The 16702-nt window shown below is 45.5% G+C and overlaps 1 protein-coding gene across 15 annotated transcripts in view; it reads left to right on the forward strand.

The window, feature by feature from the left end:
- The window catches only part of MICAL3 (microtubule associated monooxygenase, calponin and LIM domain containing 3), a 239530-nt gene that overhangs the window by 17878 nt on the left and 204950 nt on the right, over positions 1-16702 (forward strand). For 14 of the 15 annotated variants that reach the window (XM_053555642.1, XM_053555649.1, XM_053555646.1 and 11 more), the window contains exon 1: positions 3295-3454. The exons of the other annotated variant lie outside the window; for it this stretch is intronic. The gene's annotated coding sequence lies outside the window, so the exon portion shown is untranslated. Of the gene's footprint in view, positions 1-3294; positions 3455-16702 lie in introns of those variants that run through there. 15 annotated transcript variants of the gene reach the window in all.

The raw sequence follows: 16702 nt of genomic DNA on the forward strand, positions 1-16702 counted from the left end.
AAAAAAAAGTATATGTAGTGGCATGAGAAAATTCCTAACCTATTAAATAGAAAAGTAGATGGCAAAGCAGTTTGGTTAAATTTTATTAAAAAGATACATTCATGCAGTGGCTCACACCCATAATCCTAGCACTCTAGGAGGCGGAAGTGGGTGGATTGTCTGAGCTCACGAGTTCAAGAGCAGCCTGAGCCAGAGCCAGACCCCATCTCTAAACATAACCAGGTGTTGTGGCCGGTGTCTGTAGTCCCAGGTACTTGGGAGGCTGAAGCAAGAGAATTGCTTGAGCCCAAGAATTTGAGGTTGCTGTGAGCTATAACACCATGGCACTCAGCTGAGGGCAACAAAATGAGACTCTATCTCAAAAGGAAAAAAAAAAAGAGCTTATACATTTCACAAGGAGATGGGATCTTATCATGCACTTTCTGAGGAGCTCAGGCTGATTCATTTCTTACCAATGTGGGTCTGATGTTTATCACCATCCACTCAGTAAGTACAAGTATCCTGCTCGATCCATCAGGATAACCCCACACAACCTAACAGTTCTTTGCTTGTAGTGAGTGCTCAATAAACGTTTGAATGCATAAATAAAGCAGTCAGATAAGCAGAGACATTTTAGAGCTCTCTGGGGATAAGAAAAGACAGGAGCGCTATGGGAGTGAGAATTAACTGGATAGTCCAGGGCTGAGCCAGGCAATGAGCAACTCAGGAGTATTGGCTTCAGAATTACATAGTTCAGGCTTCTTAGTCAATATTAAAAGTTTGCTGCCCCCACACTATTTTGCTAGCATGTCCACCCCTGTGAGGATGTCCACAGTTTAAAAAGAAATCGTTAGCCCATCATTTTCAGGGCTGTGTTACAACTGTCATTAGAGCAGGATATCTTACTAAACACCAAGTTGAGAACTTTCTCAAACTGGTTGGCAGCATCACTGTACACAGAAATCCCTTCTTCATGATCATGAGGCTTGACTCTAACTCTGAGCACCCCAAGCAGTTCCACCAAGCAGAGGGGAGCAGTTTTTGCTGCCCTTTGCTATTGACTTTTGCAGATATGTCAAAGGCACAATCTCATCGGCAGTATGTAACCAACAAACTACTAAAAAGTCCACTGTGCTTCTCACTCTTCGTAGGTCTTCCTTGACTTGTTTTTTGCCCCATTGTCAGCACTTCTTGTGCCATACTCCCTGAATGCCATGGCTTTTGCTATTCTGAATTTGTTTCCTTGTTGCTTATAATTGTTCTCTAGTTGTTACATGTAAGAAGATTGCCTTTCACTCACCCAGCAAGGACTGCAGTGGAAAGAATGTACAACTTGGAAAACTAGGCACCATGATTTACCAGCTTTGTTCCCATAGCCAAACTGTTCATCCTCTCTGAGCTGTAGTTTCCTTCCTTGTCTGTAAACAAATGACTACCAACTTTCCTCACATGACTGTTTTGAAGCAGAAATGATATTAGAGGTATAGGAACAACTGTAAAACAGGATATAAGTGTATGATTTATCTTTTGTATGAAATGCAGTAGATTTTCAAGAACTTGGAGATAGTCTTGCATTGTAGAGTTAGGAGAGTGAGCATTAGAGTGAGACCTATGTACACTTGGGAAAATCAGTTTATCTAAGCCTTAAGATAACAATGAAACTTTATAGAGTTGATATGAGGGTGAAATAAAAGAATGCATGCAAAGCACTTCTACTAGGTAGCTAGCACCTAGTAAGGCCTTAATAAATGTAAGCTGCTGCTGGGTTCTAGTGAGAGAAGGATATATGTCAATAAGAAATGTATATTGGGGCACAGAGCATGGAAAATTGGGGTTATGGTGGGGCAGACACAGCATAGAAATGGGAGCTCTATAAGCTGGCAGCTTCTGGCATTCAATCTGGGAAGCCTTCATGGAAGAACTGGACTTTTTGGAACTCTTTGGATAAAAGTTGGAAGATGAGTTTTCTGGTTGGAAATGGATCTGTTAGAAAAGGTATCTCAACCCAACTACCTGATACAAGGTAGAAGCAGGTTGAGTGAGGGTGGGGCAACCAGATGATGGGAGGTGGGAAAGTCTGAAATAAAGGTTGGTCTGAAGCTTGGTAACCAAATGTAAGCCTCTCTGCCCTATGTAAAGCTCTAAAACAGAGCAGACTGGCCTCCCAAAGAGTGTTTGGAAGGTCTTCAGGTTAACATATAGTGGGCCTGAAAGGACAACAGGCCAGGCATAGTTGAATGGTGTGTTATAGGATTCAGATAGGGACAAACAAGCACTTTAGAAGCTCTAAGGAGGGGTAACCAGTGGGATTTGTTGCTGAAAGCAGGAATGCTGAACAGTTCAACAGGTGAATAAATTATTAATTGAAGCTTTGTCTGATTGTGAAGAGGAAGGGAGAAGGAAGAGGAAGAGTGACTCTTAGAGGAGTAGAAATTTTGAGACACTCAGCAATTGGGGGTTGTCTCTATACCCAAGAAGAATGCTCTTCTTTAAGAGATGAGGGACCCAGAAAGAATGTCACTATAAAGATTTTGGTGTCAGAAAGCCTATCTTTTAACCACAGTTCTACAAAATGGTGGTTCATGCACCAAATTGAAAAATATAGTAGATGATTGGTAATCCTGTGCAAAGGGTGATAGGATCACAGATATGAGAAGGGCCGTTAGAGATCAACTGCAGTCCAATCAATATCCTCGTTGGACTAGATGAAGAAACTGAGGCTAAGTGTTGGAGTTACCTGTTCAAGGTCAGGCATATATATCTTGTTCAATTCTTACTATATTTTCTTTTAGTTCCCTTCTCCAAAAATTTGAAGTTCCCTTAATCTCTTTGTTTCCCATCTGGTTGGAGTCTGGAAAAAAGTCCTAGTTATGTTTTCTGGCGGCTAGAGAGCAACAAGCAAGTCCCCTTTAAACGCCTCCTCTCTTCTGGCCATCTGGCAAGCTTTGCTATGCCCACCATGTTCTCCCATTGGCTATTTCGTGTTGCTTCTCGCCCCCTTCCAATATTTCCAACCAATCAACTCTTCCGTCTCTTATTCCGGCGGTGCTTAGTGGACTGTACCATATGGACCATGCGGGGGTGGGAGAGGAGAGAGGGCGTGGCAACTGCTTATTTCTTTACCTTTTGCGTATGATTCATGAAATTCTGTCAAAATCTAAACCTGCACGTAGCAACGGCGTCCCTGAGGACGGAAGCCATCTGCTGGTCCCGAAAGCACACTCAGATCGTCCACCCCCAAAGCCAGGGTCCCATGGTCGGGCCTGGAAGGCCGCAGCCCCCGCCCTTCCATGTGCCCGCCCAGCCACCGGTGGCGGCGCTGCTGCTCCTGCTGCTGCTGTTGCTTGCGCCGGACGCTACAGACTGGCGCGTTGCGGCCGTGTGGCTGCGGGTCCCGGAGAGAGGCTGGGCGGCTCGCGGCGGCCGCGGGCCGCCGGCTGCCGGCACCGAGGGAACACAACAACATGAGGCGGAGGTGAGGAATGGGCTTCGCGTCCGCGTCCGGCCCAGCCGCCCCTGAGGCGCCGCATCCCAGCCGCGCCGTGAGCGCTGGGCTCGGGAGCCCGGCTGGACCCCACGGGTGGCTTTGGAGTGGGCGGTAGCCCGCCGCGCCGACCTGTGGCTGAAGACCTCCCGCCTGGGCAGCCCTCAGTGCTGCGGCCGTGCCGTGGGCACCTGGCGCCTCCTTCCGGCAGCCCCTTCCAGCTGGTTCGCTGGCGGGCAGCGGCGTCCGCGAGGAAGCCCCCTTCCGGGCCCGCGGCCCTCGCCGGCCCTGTCCTTGACCTCAAGGGTTGGAGGTGCGGGCGAGAATTCCAGGGCAGACTGGCGCCGGGGAAGCCGAGGGGGCTCCCGCTCTTAGTCGGGGGTCAAGAGAGTGCTGGGGAGGCTTCTGGGGTGGGGCAGAGGCGGCTCGTATGGACCCGCGTCCTCAGGTCCGTCCTGCCGCTGGAGCCCAACCTTTAGCGGGACCCCGTCCCCTGGCCCGGGTCTGGAGCCTGGCGTGCGCCGTGAGCGTGAGTTGATGGGGCCGTTACGGCAGGTGACCCCAAGAGCGCCCAGGAATGCTTTTAAAAGATTTCTGGTGGTAGTGGTTGTGGTAACCACGCACGGCTCTTATCTAAGGGCCGCCCCCTTCCCTGACTGCCCGACAAGGTGGTTTCACTGTTGGAGGTCTCTGTGGTAAGTTGGGAATTAGGTTTAGAAATCACCTTGTGGAGCCCTACCCAAATCGGGGCTTGTCTGGTGTTAGCAGAAAGCCAGATGTAGTGAGAGCCTCAGCTTTGCAGGTTTCTGACATGTCAGCTTGGGGCGGATGGCATCATCAGCTCTTTTCACAAGTGTGTGTTGGGAGGAAGGGGTCTGTTAGGCCCCCCAGGCAGGCCCTCTGTACTGCATCCCGGTAAGGCGGCATGGACCAGCCCTGTATCTTGTCTGATCTCTGTCTTGAGTCTGAACGCAAAGTGTTTCCAAGAATACAACCACATTCACATTCTTTTAATGTTGATATTTGATGCAGGCATTAATTGTAGTTTGCAAGAAATGGGTTAATGCAGAAGAATGGATGTGAACTGTGGACAGTGTTTTTGTTTTGTTTTGGTAAGGTGGAGAGAATGGTATTTAAATATCAGGACACCAAAGTGCATTTTTTTCCATCTGACAGTTTGCTACATAGATAATCATTTAAGTTGATGGCTTGTACCTTATAGGTGAGAATGACTTAAATTTTATGGTAAGAAACACATCTTACTGTAAATCCCTGCAGCCAGCAGAGAAGCTTCTCTTTCTTATTACCTGGCCACATGGATGCCAGTTCATTGTTGTGGTCACGTTCTGTGAGCACATCTCTGAAGGGCCTTTAAGAAAATATTATAAATTCTATATTTGATTGCTAAATGTGCTAGTCAAGTCAGAAATTCGATTGAGGTTTTACAGTGAGCTTTTTTTCTTTTAGCTCCAGATTGTATAAGTTTTTAATCTTTTTAATAGTGTATTAAATAGCATGCATTCATTTCAGAATTATGGGAAAGACATGGTTTGGGTGTTCCTCTTGTAAAGAATATTTCAAAACCTGGATGTGTCCTCAGCCACGGCTCTTTTTTGTGTTTACAACACTAACACTTTGAAATGTCTAAAACTGGACTGCAGATTATGACTGCCCCCTCCTTGCTCACCCATTTGGGATGATCCCCATTTGGTAGTGTTTATTTCATGGTGTTACCAGATGTGGGAGAGAAAATGGGCTTTGGAAATAATGTTTGTAAAGTACTTAACACAGTACTTGGTGTATAGTAGATGTTCAATAAACATATGTAAATTTTTCCTTTCCTCCTTGGGTTTGAGACACCTGGGGATGATGAAATTGGATTCAGTTTTGATTGCATGCAGCATTTATAAATTGGGAAGATTAGCTCGGCTCATTCTTCCTTCTACTCCAACTTCCAGCTCTGGACTTTTTTTTTTTTTTTTTTGGAGACAGAGCCTCAAGCTGGGTAGAGTGCGGTGGCATCACAGCTCATAGCAACCCCCAACTCCTGGGCTTAACCAATTCTCTTGCCTCAGCCTCCCAAGTAGCTGGGACTGCAGGCACCTGCCACAATGCCCAACTATTTTTTGGTTGTAGTTGTCATTGTTGTTTGGCGGGCCTGGGCTGGATTTGAACCTGCCAGCTCTGTTGTATGTGGCTGGTGCCTTAGTCACTTGAGCTATAGGCGCTGAGCCCCAGCTCTGGATATTTTAAGGTAGATTAAAAATGAAACTCAGAACTTGGACCTAGAAATAAAAATAAGGAAAGATTGAGCTCTTTCTCCTGGCTCATGTGTTGCATTTAATTAATTAATTTATTTTTGGAGAGAGTCTCACTTTGTTGCCCTTGGTAAAGTGCTGTTGCGTCATAGCTCACAGCAACCTCAAACTCTTGGGCTCAAGCGATTCTTTTTCCTCAGCCTCCTGAGGAGTAGCTGGGACTACAGACGCTTGCCATAATGCCCGGCTGTTTTTAGAGACTGGGTCTCGCTCTAGCTCAGGCTGGTTTTGAACCCATGGGGTCTGGCTGTAACTCAGGTTGGTTTCGAAACCATGAGCTCAGCAATCCACCTGCGTTGGTCTCCCAGAATGTTAGGATTACAGGCATGAGCCACCATGCCCGGCCCTATGTGTTGAATTTTTTGTTTTTGCAGTTTTGGCAGGGCCAGGCTTGAACCCTCCACCCCCGGTATATGGGGCCGGCACCTTACTCCTTGAGCCACAGGAGCCGCCCTCTATGTGTTGCATTTTTCTTTTTTTTTGTAGAGACAGAGTCTCACTTTATGGCCCTCGGTAGAGTGCCGTGGCCTCACACAGCTCACAGCAACCTCCAACTCCTGGGCTTAAGCGATTCCCTTGCCTCAGCCTCCCGAGTAGCTGGGACTGCAGGCGCCCGCCACAATGCCCAGCTATTTTTCGGTTGCAGTTTGGCCGGGGCCGGGTTCGAACCCGCCACCCTTGGTATATGGGGCCGGGGCCTTACCGACTGAAGCACAGGTGCCGCCCTATGTGTTGCATTTTTAAAGAAAGGATGGTGTATGCCCTAGAAGCAGCCGTATACCACTCAGTATAGGAGAGCAAATGGTCAGAATTGACCCTTTCCTGGGTCTCTTGAGTAGTCCCGCAGGTGAAGATTTTGCTTATTGTTGGTTTGACATATCCAAGTGGAACAAAAAGCATTACCTGATTTCTTTAGGCACTGGCATCCAAAGAGTGGCCCAGGATGGTCAAGGCCTGATGGGTGTCCAGGGGTAGGTTCTTGGCTTTGATGGCCCATGTCTAAACAAGGCTCTGTAAGCAGAAGCTGTAGCTGTTTCCCTCCTCCTGCTTATGACATTCTCCATGTGAACAGATTAAAAGGCCATAAAACCTAATGTTCTTGAAAAATAAAAACCATCATTGGCTTATTTATATATCACAATATTGGGTGTGGCATTTTAATAATTATTATGCCCTGGATTTACTTCTTTTTCTTTGAGGAGTGAAAGCTTTTATTAATCACTTGTTAACTCACTGACTCTACTTGTCAGGTCATCAAAGTTTAGTATGGTATGTTATTTCCATTTTGTAGATGAAATAGAGGTGATGTGATTTACTATAAGTTGCATGTGAGTTGATCCCTATGCTGGGATTTGAACTGGGTTTTCCTTATATTACATTTCATTGATAATTGTGGAGGAAACAGCCCTACACACCTCTTTTTTTGGAAGGAAAAGAACTTAAAGATACCAGCCTATTGTGCTTTTCTGATTACTAGATAGCTAAGAATAGTTAACATTTATTGAGTACCTATCTCAATAAATGCACTTAATATACAGGGTGGACATAAACTTTGTGTGCAATTTAAAATAGTTGACATGTCCGAGTGGAACAAAATACACCTCCTGATGTATTTCTCAGGAGGCAGAGTCAGGAGGTAGCTTTAAATTGCACAGGAACATTATGTCCACACTGTATTATATTCATTACTTAATTTATTTTCCTCACAGCAGTATTCAAGGTAGGACTTACCCTCAATTTTACAGGGTTTGGTGAGATCCCAGGTTAAGGCAGTGACAGTAGTGAGAAAGACTTGCCTGAAAGCAGGGCTGGGGCTCGGACGGGCTTTCTGATTCCAGAGTGCATGTCCTCTGTGATGCTTTAGAGGTGACTAACGGGCAGACCTCAGAGCCCCTAACACCTGCTGCTGCTGCCTCCTTGGAGTTGCCTGGATGGCTGTGGTTAGAGGAGAGCTTTATTCTTCATTGCAGTATAGTTTTCACACCCAGCCTTTTCTTTTGCCAGAGGCATTCCTCTGGCAGGTGGAGGTTCATTAGTTTTGAGAAAGTAATCAGAGCTGAAAAACCATCTACATTTGGTGAATATGAAGTATTTAATAAGACCAGACGGGGAGATTAGGGACAGAGAGAATTGAAGTGATTTGTGGACACAGGAAATCTGTGGTATTCTAAGCCACAGGGCATCTTTAGTGGACAGGCTTTTTTTTTTTTTTTTTTTTTTAACGTAAGCTGCTTGTTGAAATTGTAAAACTAGAGGTATGGCACTTATGCTAAAATCTGTGCAGCAAATAAGACTCAGTTTCTGCTTTAGATGGCAAAGTTGAAAATCTGATTCCTTTTTAGTCTTTAGCTTTCACAAATAATGCAGTACATTGTAGGAATAGTGGGAATGTTGTTTGGAAATTTACCTAAACTCTCTGTGGACTTCCCCTTCCCTCCAGCCACTCCCCTGTCATCTTTGGTTGCACTTTTTAGAATTCAACTCTGATCCCATGGAATTGGGTAGAGTGGTGAGAAGTGTCATTCACTCGGGTGGTTGGGATATTCCACGGGGTAGGAGGACAGGGATATTGTTCTATACACCCCACCCCCATGACTTTTCTTGGGGTTGGGATTTAGCCACCTTTAGGTATAAAGGCATCTTTATCAAGAAGCTGGGAGGGATGACCAGGAAACTGTCACTCCAAGCCCCACATTTCATTGACTTTTTGCCATTGGTGAGTTGAAGTTTCACAGAGGAGAGAAAATTGCCACATTCTTAAAAAAAAAAAAAAAAGAAAGAAAAAGTGATCATCAGATTGAAGATTGAAGGGAGAAGTAGGGACTGTTGGTTCGTACATTGATGAAAGGTGGAAGAGGAAGGGCAGGAGCTTCTGCTGCCTAAGTTCTTTGGCCAGGACAGTATCTTCTTCATGCTCTGTTAAGCCTGTGATCTCTCTGTGGCTCCCAGCTCAGTGTCTGTCACAGGAGCTGATGTGTGTTGAGTGAGAGTGAAATCCAGCAGAGGAGTCTGCCTGCATTAGGTGTTTGTTTAACTGCATATCCTGTGAAGGATTCGGTCTGGTTAACTCTGGGAGCAGAGAAATAGCACTGCCAAGTGGTTAACTAGTAGCTTTTATTGACTTTTCATTACTCTTTATGATAACTATGGAAAGGGGAAGTGAAACTTCAATTGGTCCCAGCCTTGTCCTCTCTCCTTCCTTGCCTCTTTTCTGTTGCCCGTATAAGTCTAGAGGGGGTTTGGGTCCCAGGAGGCCTTCTTCATACTTGTGTTGGAAGCTTGGGAAAAGCGGAGGAGCACAGGAATCAGGGAGTGCACACCTCCGGAGTGCTCACTCCTAGCACCTGCAGTCCCCCAAGTATAACAAACTTTAACATGGGCTGTCCCCAGCTTACAAAAAGTCAGTTTACAAAGGCTCCTGGGAATACTGCCCCTCCTTCTGCCCTCTCCTCTCCCGCCTTTACCACCAAAGTTGCCTTGTGGTGATGGAGCACTGGGCTGTGGACAGAAAAGGGACAGGAGTGGGAAAGCGGCGCCTAATGCTGAGGGCGACAGCAGTGATGGCAGCAGCAGACCCTCGTAGCTGTCCTGCACATCTATGTGTTTCTGTGTGTTCATTCCTCACACAGCCGGTTGGGTGGGTGCTGTTATGTTCCCTGCTTTATACCTGAGGAAGCCGAGGCCCTGAGGAAAGTGGTGTAGTCAGGATTCAGACTAAAGCATTGGTTTCAGATGTGTGCTCCCATGGACTAGGTGAGGGCAACTGCGTTGGGCAGACTCCTGTCAAGGTTATCTCCCCTTTCTGGGGGTCACCCCTTCTTTTCTTTATATATGTCTATTTATATATGACTCTTACATTACCTATCTGCAGTGCTACTGAAGAGATAGATGGATTTAGCTGGCATATTTCTTTAAATATTCCTGGTGTATTTCTCAAGAGGCAGAGTCAGGAGGTAATTATTATTATTATTATTATTTTTTTTTTTTTTGAGATAAAGTGCAATGGTTTCATACTAGCTCACAGCAGCTTCAAACTCCTGGGCTCAAGTGATCCTCCAGCCTCAGCCTCCTGAGTGTCTGAGACTTTAGGGAGGTGCCACCACACCTGGTTAATTTTTCTGTTTTTTGGATCTCACTTTGCTCAGGCTGGTCTCAAGGGATCCTCTAGCTTTGCCTTCCAGAGTGCTAGGATTACAGGCCTGAGCACCATGGGGGCCTTAATTCTGTTTTGTTTATCTCTTGAAGTTTGAAAATTTCTAGAATTTACCTACCTTCACGGCTATTCTCTGGAATGTTTGTATTTTGCAAACAGAGGCTCAAATTGCAGCTCCTCTCTGAGGATGAGCCCCTTGCCTAGGTTGCAAGAAAGGCTGCAGTCACCTCCCCTTCTAAGGCTACCCTGAGCCCCATCACTACTGTAGATCATTTAGATTTGGTGGGATTGACTTTGGTTCAGGAAAGGTAGGGGTCACCTTCCCATCCTTGGCTGGCCTTAGGCCCATCCCCACTGTGAATTAGTTGGGTGTGTTATGATTGTCCTTGCCTGGCCACTCGCTGCTCACTAAGAGGTAAAGGTGCTCCCGTGAATGGGGCAGCCCTTTTCAGAGGGGCATGTGGTAGGCCATGCCCTTTCCCAATTGTTCCAGTAGAGCTTTCTGGACCATCTCTGTCTATACTGGACTTGTAGGTGCCTCCTAGATGCTTTGGGCATTAGATTGACCGTATTGCTCTAGGATCCTAATACTGTATCTATCATGGCCTTGGAGCCAGTCAGAGCCTTGTGGTGGTGCTGGCCAGCAAAGTAGCACCCTCATTCTTCCATTTTCCTTAAGTATTTCTTTGTCACATACTGTATGTGAAAGCTGATGTACTGGGGGAAAAGGTCTAATAGGACTTCTTGCTGCTGGATATGCTTAGGGGGATACAGTTTTTGTTTGAGTTGTAATCTTTTATTTTCCAAGACCTTTGGATCACTTTGATCAGGTCCATTCAAATAGAACTTACTTATACCTCCTGGAAATGAGTTAAACATCTTTTGACCTCTGTTTCCTGTTAGGTTATCGAGTTGACTCAGTTTAGTCATAATACTTAGAATGCTTTTACATGCAGTTAATGAAAAGTTCTTTATGTGTGCATCAGCTGAAAGGTATCCCTTATGCTTTAAGCAAATGATGTGTGGAAATGTGGATTTACCCCTCCACCCCCAAATAAAATACTGTAGTATCTGTGCTTCTTAGTTTTAAATTGAATTCTTCACAGTAAAGGAATTTTACTGCCACATAATTCATTCTTTATGAATGTTACAGTTTTTCAGGGAGCCTGATCTCTGACCATTAGTGGGAATGACTGCCTGTCATTTTAACTGCCTGCTCTTCTTTGTTTCTTTTTACTTGTCTGTCCCCTACAACACAAGCATATGCAGCCTCAGAGGCACAGATGCTACTGGCTCTGCCTCTGAGGCCTCCCAAAGCCTGTCGCCTGGGCCTGCTGGTGTGGCATGCAGAAGTGGTATCCTGGCCCAGCCTTTGCTCATGCAGTATTCATTTGCACACCAGGAGCCGTCTGGACCATCTCTGTCTATGTTGCCTCACTCAGCTCCATATGCGGTTGCTTTCCTTTCATGCTTGTCTCCAGGCTATTTTTGTAAGCTTTTATGAGGTCCAAGTGCTGAGGCATAGGCAGTAGGCAGGAACATCCAGAATGGCATGTAGTTTGTTCCTGATCTTAAAGGAGGTCATTTGGATGAAAACTTCACTTGTATTAGGACATGGGAAAGGTGGGAAGGGCACTGACTTATCAGGAGTCTGCTTTGTAAATAAACTGTAAGGCATGATCTCCTTATAACAGTCTTACTTACAAAGTTAGGTTTATGATGCACACTTAACAGGTTGGGAAACTTGTTCAGTTAGATGGCTTGCCTGAGATCTCTCAGCTGGTAAATGGTGGAGCTAAATCAGATTAAGGAAATCAAAATGTGTAGTGGTTAAGAGCATGGACTTTGGGATCAGACCACACTATACTACGCCAGTTACTAGAATGTGTGACCTTGGGGATATTCTTTAACCTCCCTAGAGCTCAGTTTCCTCCTCTATGCCACGAATGGCATAACCGTCCTGCTTACTTTGTAAGGCTGTAAGTATTTAATATCCTGCCAGGCACATGGTATCCTGCAGTGACACCCTAAGTGTTAGGAGTGCCATGTTCTCTAGTGCTTAGAATACTGAGGCTTTGGGCTTCCTCTCATCCAGGGTTCAGCTTTCAGGGGGAGCATATTGGTGCAGGATACACAGTGCTTTAGAAGCAGGTTTCTTTGCATTATTTCTATGGGTGAGAGTGAACAGTCACATCCAAGGCTGACCCCTCTCCCCTATTCCCTTCCAATTCTTGCTCCCTTCCTCTGCCTGCCTTTCTCATCAATATAGCAGTGCCCACAAAAAGTGCCTGCTTTTTATCTTGTTACTCTCTGCCTTAGTCCCTGGTGCTTTGCATTTTTTCTTTTAATTAGCAATTCTTGAAACTTCCCGAAATAACTTATTAATTAACTTTTTGTCTATTGGGCCTTTTCCCCACGTGTTGCACTGCACTGGGTATTAGGGTAGGGAACAGGTTCATAGAAGTATATGACCTTATCTTCTGCTCGTGACAAACCCACCTGCTTCAGAAGATCCAATGGTAATACACACAACAATTAGGGGGATGAAATACCAAAGTGGTGTAGAGAGTGTGATTTAGGAGTTTGGGGAAAATAAGGAAGGTACTGTCACCTTTGGCCAAGTGCTGGTTTAGATGCATTGTAAGCCTTGCAGGTATGAGCCCTGCCTTACATGTGAGGATGCAAAGACAGAAACATCATGTCCAAGGGCATTCAGGACATGAGTGGGAGGAACCTGGGCTTGAACCCTAGTCTACGTTGATTTCTGTGGGCCTACCAGGACATGTGACTTGAACTGTGTCCCAGGTCAGTGGTAGGACTATCTAGGAGAGATGAGGGTGTTGTGGTGAACAAGGCTCAGAGTTGAGAGTGAGCAGGATGTATTTGGGGGTAGTGAGGTGGCCAGCCTGGCTGGGCTGGAGTGGAGCTCAGTGTTTATGAACAGCTGTGCCAGGTTCTGTCGGGTGAGTAAGATGTGTTCCTTGCCCTCTGGAATCTTGCTGTAGCTGGGGAGACAGACACACAAATAGATGATTTCAGAGCCGCATGGTAAGAGCTGTGATGAAGGTAAGTATAGGGTGTTGTAGGAGCAGAGGAGAGGGAATCAGGAAACGTTCCCAGAACCTTGAAATGGGAAACTTAGCAGTTGAAGGCAAGGAGAGTTTTCTCAGGCAGAGGAGCATGGATGAAGGCATAGCCATGTGTGCAGTTTCTTGTTTTGTTTTTTTTTGTTTGTTTTTTGTATCACTCTTGTACCAGTTTATGGTATAGAGTGGAGTCTACAGGCAACGGGGAATCCAGCAAGGGATTGAACATAGCAGTGTGGAGGTAGTATTAACTCAGGCTAGTTAATCTCGTAGAAGCAGGAGAGGTGAGAGTCAGCAAAATCAGCTGTGGGGGGAGTAAGCAAACTTTTTTTCTGTAAAGAGCTAAAGAAGTTTTAGGTTCTATGAGCTAAGTGGTCTCTTTGATGTAACTCTTCAACTCTCCTGCTTTAGTGTGAAAGCAGCTGCAGGTAATATGGAAATGGATGGGTGTGGCTATTTTTCCAGTAAAGTTACAATAATTATGACCCCCAAATTTGAATTTCATATAATTTTTGCATGTCACAAAATAGTCTTATTCTGGTTTCTTTTTTTCCTCAACCATTTTAAAATGTAAAAATGATATTTTGCTTGCAGGTTGGATTTGGCCCTTGGGTTGTGGTTTGCCCACCCCTGAGCAACTGGTAATAACTTAGCTGTGGGGGCAGCGCCTGTGGCTCAAAGGAGTAGGGCACTAGTCCCATATGCCAGAGGTGGCAGGTTCAAACCCAGCCCCAGCCAAAAACTATAAAAAAAAAAAAAAAAAAAAAATAGCTGTGACATGACAAGGAACTGGAACAGAATTGTTGGCAGTAGTGATAGAGGAGGAAGGGACCTGATGCCAGAGACATTTTGGAAAGAGGACACTGATTAGATAGAAGAGATAAGGAGAGGAAGAGCCCTCGAAAACACTAAAATTTCAGGTTAAAAAAAAAATAAAGTTTCAGGTTAGGTGCCTTCCCAACCCCCTTTTCATAAAGCTGGCCTCGTTTTCCACTTGCTATGAATATGATTTGATTGTGGAGAAAAACCCAAGGATAGCTGATGCCTTCGGTGCTCCTTGATTTCTGTCAGCATTGTTAATTGTTTTGGGTGTGTCCCTAAGAGTGTCACTGTGCCAGTGGCTTTGCTACCTTGTCCCCCAGGTGCATTAGGTGGGAGGCGGTGCCCACTGTCACTGGGACAGTATGCCCACTATTTGCTGGCCACATGCAGCTCCCTTTTGAGCAACTTTATTTTGGTATAATTTCAGCTTTACAGAGAAATTGCAGTAGCTGTCCTAGGAGCCCCTCCACCTGGTACCTAGATTTATTCAGTAGATTTTATTGTTTACATTTTGTGCCATTTATTTTATTCTCCCCACCCCCTGCATATTTTTCTGGCCAATTTGAAAGTCTGTGACATTGTGCCCTTTAACCCTAAATAATTCAGTGTGGATTTAACAAGAATAGGGATATTCTCAGGCCACAATCACAGAGTGATCAGCACCAGGAAACTTAGTGTTGATGCCATACATTAATCTAATTGTCTTTGAAGCTAGCACAGCTTACCTGCCATGTGTGAATTGTGGTGTGACGGATGTTATACCACAGGTGGTAGGGGCTTGCCTGTCTCTGGGTCCCACACTCCAGGCAGTGGTTCCCCAGCAGCTATGCTGGGGCTTCTCAGTGGGGCAGCAGGCCCTCCACCAATTACATAAAAGGAGAGTAGTCCCATGGCTAAAGGGTCACTTGTTATCTTGAGCTTCTAAGTTACTAGAGGGTAGGGACTGTGTTTTTCTTTTTTTAATTTTTTTTTTTTTTTTGAGGCAGAGTCTCACTTTGTTGCCCTTGGTAGAGTGTGGTGGTGTCATAGCTCACAGCAACCTCAAACTCTTGGGCTTAAGTGATTCTCTTGCCTCAGCCTCCCAAGTAGCTGGGACTGTAGGCTCCTGCCACAACACTCAGCTGTTTTTAGAGATGGAGATCTTGCTCTTGCTCAGGCTGGTCTCAAACTCCTGAGCTCAAGCAGTCCATCTGCTTCGACAGTGTTTTTCTTCACATAGTTCCTGCTAATAATTCTCTTCCACCTCCGTTGAGAAGATTCATCTCCTAAATGTAATAGTAGCACCTGAGATCTCAGTTATGGTTACTCTCTCCTAGCTTTTCATCTCTCTATGTCATCTCAGCCTATGGAAGATGATTCTTCTATCAGGGAGTATGTTTTTCTAGACTGCCTTTAGAAAATAAAAAATGGAATTAAATTAGAATATATTTTAAAAATAAAATGTGAGGAAAAAGGTATTTTACATTTCTGACTTGTCCCGACCCGCGGGACAGCAACGGGGGGGGGGGGGGGCGCAGGAACCACCTAAAGGAGAAAAACGAACAAGGGGCGCGAGAAAGGGAGACAAGACAGTTTTCTGATCAAGTCTCCCACTTTATTGAAAAAACTTGTGCCTTATAAGCATTACGGGGAAGGTGGGTGGGTCTTGTTGGGAGGTTCAGAGGAGTTGTTAAATGGGGATTGGCTAGAGTAAGTAAGATGGGGCATAAGGTGATTGGTTGGCTAGTTGCCAGGTAAAGTTACCGGGAAAAGGTAAAACTGTTTTTTTACTTAAAAAGGAAGTAAGGCCAAGCTGTACCTTATATGGCTTCCGACACTGACTTAGGGCCAAAATGGATTTTGCTACTGTAAAAGATTGACATTGGGAATAGAGAAGTAGAGTCTGATGCATATTCCTTAATTCCTATGAGTCACTTGCAGAGGTTAGTGGGAACTGTGGAAAGGAATCTGAACATTCTGTACTTGATAGACAGGAGTAGAGGGAAGGTGCTTTCCTTGGTGTGAAGTGGGGTGACTTGCATCTAGCTAGATTCTCTGTGGCTTAACTGAATGCTGAGTCTTTGGGGCCCTTCACTGTGTTCAGTTGTTACTGACCTCTCAGGAGCTCATTCTTGTGATCCAGGACATCTAGAGTCCCAGAGTTAAGAGACTCTGTGCAGGGGCTGGGAGAGGGTGTTTTTGTCATAAGGAGGGAGAAGATGCTAGTTTCCTCTGCACTCCCTGGGTCCCATTCTAGATGAGAAAGCTTTGATTCTGTTGCAGAGAGTCACGTGGTAGTGCCATGTCAGGTAGAGAGATGTTGGCTACCAACGAGTTTGAAGTGGGATACTGGAGTCACATTTGAATATAAAATAAGGCAGATGTGCTTCGCAATAAGATACATGTACCATTTACTTCCTGATGTTGCCCTAATGCGGACAGATCTTACTGCCCACTATTTGTCCAGAGGACCCCTGGGCAGAGGTGTCAGAAGCTGCCCTGGCAGGACCTGCTCATCCTCCACCTTGTAGTTGGTGGAATCCATAAGCAAGGAAGATAGATTCAGCAAACATCAACTTAGCAGTGCCAGGGATTTGCAAATGGAGTAGAGGCCACAGGCTCTGTTCTAAGTTCACGGTTCGCTTTGGAAATAAAGATTAATAAAAGAGCAGCTGATGGACACCAGGAAGATAGGGAGGATCAAGTCCTAACAGCACCTGAATTTTCTGCTGCACAAAAGGCAGTGGTTATGTCCCCTCCTCTGCCCAGGCTTCTCTGTCTCTCCCATACTCTAGGCAGGCCCTGCCTTTGGCCTTTTGCCGACTTTCCCTCTCCCTACAACATGGTTGGTGTGGTTAACTCCCTTAGCCCCTGCTTGTCT

This window comes from Nycticebus coucang, chromosome 12, assembly GCF_027406575.1.
Source record: "Nycticebus coucang isolate mNycCou1 chromosome 12, mNycCou1.pri, whole genome shotgun sequence".
NCBI lineage: Eukaryota > Metazoa > Chordata > Mammalia > Primates > Lorisidae > Nycticebus > Nycticebus coucang.